The following is a 4,011-nucleotide window of genomic DNA, read 5'->3' on the forward strand; positions in this document are numbered from 1 at the left end:
GAAAAATAAAAAAACGTTGAAAACAAGAAGTGAGATTGAGTTCATAAGTGTTGATTGTTGAAGAAGGGTCCAAAAATGTGAATCTAACCCTAAAGTTGTACGAAACTCCCCTTTGTGTCTAAAGTTGGGTGCTGCAAGCAAAAGTTGAATTCTAAGTGTTGATTTCATTACTTTGCTTACTATCACTTTAAGAACCTTTGTTTATCCTTAACCTTTCTTTGTTAGCCAATACCTTAGCCCCATTACAACCTTTAGACTTATATCTTGATTGTTATGTTATTCAATATGTAGAGTTTGAAATTGGTACGAGCATATGGAATCCCCGGTTCTCGCTTCTAAGTAGTGGCATTTCGTTCATGAGATCATATACATGTTTGTATTAATAATTCCAGAAAGTGCCTTCTTTGTTATAACATATGTGAGTGCTAGTCTACATGTTTACATCAATCTTCTCACATATACTTAGTATAGGGAGTGTAGTCAGAAAATCTGCGTAGAATTGAGTGAATTCTCTAAGGCATGTTACTACTTTCAAATGTTGTTTTAATTGATTAAATGCGAGCTAGTGAATGGTCACTGCGGTTGAGTATAAACTCAAGAGTAAAGATGGCTAAAATCCATGTGAGTAGTGTTTTTTAACATGTCACGTTTCATTGGAAATCCCTGAGGCAATTCTTGGAAGGTTTAGGTTTTGTTTTGTTTGTTTTGCTCGTGGACTAGCAAAAGCTAAGTGTGGGGGAATTTGATAGGAGTGTATTTATGCGACTTTATTATCTTATTTCTTTGCATTTACTTCGTTAATTTCTATTTATCTTGGTAATTTATGTTATTTTCGTATTATTGTAGGTCCAATTGGTAAAGATGACAATAAATGGCCAAATGGAGCAATTTGGAGCAGTTTTGGACTTGGATTGGATAGCACACGTGGAGAGCATATGGGTTGGACGTTTTTGGTGTTTAACATGTACTAAACAGGTGCTAAGATCTGGAGCAATCAAAGTTGAAGCCTGGAAGACAAGGAAATACATAATCTTATCCAACCTTATCTAAACTTATCTCATCTTATCCAGTCTTATCTTATCTTATCTAATCTTATCCAACATTATCTCATCTTATTTCCAGCTGCAAAATGAATCCTTATCACATTCTAAATAATTCCCATCTGATTATAGGAGTCCTAAAATAATTCAAACACCTTAGTTCTTTTTCTCCTTGGATTTAGGCACGGAGAAGAAGTAGTGTGCCGCATATTGCATTCAACCATTGGAGATTTCCAGAGTTCTTTCTACCCTTATTTAGTTTCAATGTTTATTTTAGATTGCTGCTCAATAATGATGAACATGAGTAACTAATTTTCTTTTTAGCTAGAGGTGAATTCGAAGCCATGATCATATGTTTTATATAAATTGATTACATCCAGTTATTGTTTCATAAAACATGAATGTGATTTACTTTTTTGTTTTATAGAGAACTTATTCTTGTATGCTTATTAAGGATGCATACTTAGTTTGCATGCAGGGATTTGATGCTAGAATATAAGGAAATTTCACCTAATCGTTATGAACTTATATTTGCAAGTAGAAAATGTCACTAGTCATGAGTGAGTTAAGTAAATTCTTGGCAGGAGTATCATGCTTTTCATAGTTACGAATGCTTCGTCAATGCTTATGATTTTCACAGAACTTAATGATCTTTGAGATGTATCTCTATCATGCTTTTCATAGTTAGGGAACTTGAGAAGAATAATTTGGTTGGGTCGTTGAGTCCAATTTAATGAACCTAGGAAAATCTGAGATTTAATTTGTGCAGTTCATAGTTAATTTGGGGCATTGTCATTATGGTTTATAGAAATAATAACTAGAAATCGATTTGTATGCATATGTTTCATGTGTGGAGAACAATCCTCTAGCTAGCCTTTCACCTATATCTCGTACAAGACCTAATTTGTTTGCTACAATTTACTTTATTTTTATTAAAATTCGTCCAAAAATCCCCCTCAGTTCTTATTTTGTGTTTTTCTAGTTTAGTTTTTAGTTTTTAAGTTTAATTTGTGTTGATTAGCATCCCTCCTAATCCCCGGCCTAGAACGATCCCTACTTGCTCATACTACAACTGTCTAAATTATAGGGTTTAATTTGTGTGCTAGTTTATACCACATCGTTGATTGGTACACCGACCTTGAGCCTGAGTCCATCAATAGTTGGGATCAACTTGAAAGGGAGTTCCTGAGCCGCTTCTACAACACTCACCACACCGTAAGCATGCTGGAGCTGACAAGTACGAAGCAGTGGAAGAATGAACCTATCGTCAACTACATCAATAGATGGTGTTCATTAAGTCTGGATTGCAAAGATCGGCTTTCTGAAACCTCCGCCATTGAAATATGGGTTCAAGGCATGCACTGGGGGCTACATTACATCTTCCAACGCATAAAACCAAGAACTATTGAAGAATTGGCAACTCGATCCCATGACATGGAGTTAAGTATTGCCAATTATGGGAAGAAAAAGCCAATCATTGACTTAAAAAAGGATAAGGTGTTCTCTCCAAAGGTAGACAAGATTGGGAAAAAGCCCGCCAATTAAGCTTTTGCCATCCATACTACCTTCGTTAAGACCTCCACCACGCCCGTGAAGATCTCCTCCAAAAGCAAAACAAAGGAAATGAAGGGTAAGCCTTCTCGCACCCAAGATAGGTACAAAAACACCTTGAGGGAAATAGAGTAAAAAACGTACCCTTTTCCTGACTCTAACGTGGCCGCAATGCTAATCGACTTGCTTGAAAAGAAGGTAATTGAGTTTCCTGAATGCAAGCGCCCCGAAGAGATGAATCGTGTTAACGATCCTAGGTACTGCAAGTATCATTGTATTATGAGTCATCCAGTTGGCAAGTGTTTTGTCCTCAAGGAGCTTATCATGAAGCTAGCACAACAAGGGCAAATTGAACTCGACCTGGAAGACACAACCGCAACACACACTACGATGATTGTGTTTGGATCCTTCAATCTCGTGCCTCTTCAATTCACGCATGACCATTCTCGTCCATGCTCAAGCTACATGGCATGTTTCGTACAACCATCACTAGGGGCAAGACCAAAATGCGCCTACCGATGATGAAGAATGGAGAAAGGGAAAAAGCACCGCTGCTGCAAGCCACAAGGCCAAAGGTGGAACAAAAGAAAAACCACCGCTGCCATAATAGTAAAAAGCCTAAAAGAAACGTAAGAGCTGCTAAACCAACATATGTTGGGGAACCTATGGAGCAAGAGCCACGCATTCCTATCTTTTTGCGTGAGTCCAACAGTGCACTACCGTTGCCTATCATATACTTGAAGTAGAGATAATATAGCCCTTAAAAGGCAAAGCTATCACCATCAAGGAATAGAAAACCTTCATGCCCAAATAAGGCCTGCCGACATACTTTAGCATTGGGGAAGCACTACTATTGCCCAAAGAGATGCAAAAAGCACTAGTAGCAATCTTGGCGAGTCCCGACAACCACGAAGTGCAAGAAAGCAAAGATGAAGACTTGAAACTTCGGCCACATGAGTATGCCATGTGTTGTGCCATCTATGATGTATTCAACTTCACTGATGAAGACTTGTTGTTGGGATCAAAGCCTTACAACTGTCTTCTTTTCATCTCTGGGTACGTAAAGGAGCACAAAGTCACCGCATGCTTGTGGATGGTGGATCGGCCATAAACATCATGCCAAAGTCAACAATGACCACAATCAGCATCAAGGTGGATGAACTATCCTGAAGCCTTCTCCTAATCCAAGGTTTTGAATAAAGAAGACAAAGAGCGATGGGCATGATCTGAGTAGAGATGACCATTGACGAACTCCAATCAAGCACGCTATTCCATGTGAATGAACTTCCGACAACTTGCTTTTAGGAAGGCTTTGGATCAACTAGAATGGAGTGGTGCCGTCCACCCTTCATCAATGCTTAAAGTTCTACCTAGAATGAGTAAAGGTGATACAAGGTGACACCAAGCCATTCACCAAAGC

This window comes from Pyrus communis, chromosome 15, assembly GCF_041283825.1.
Source record: "Pyrus communis isolate YQ-2024b chromosome 15, ASM4128382v1, whole genome shotgun sequence".
NCBI lineage: Eukaryota > Viridiplantae > Streptophyta > Magnoliopsida > Rosales > Rosaceae > Pyrus > Pyrus communis.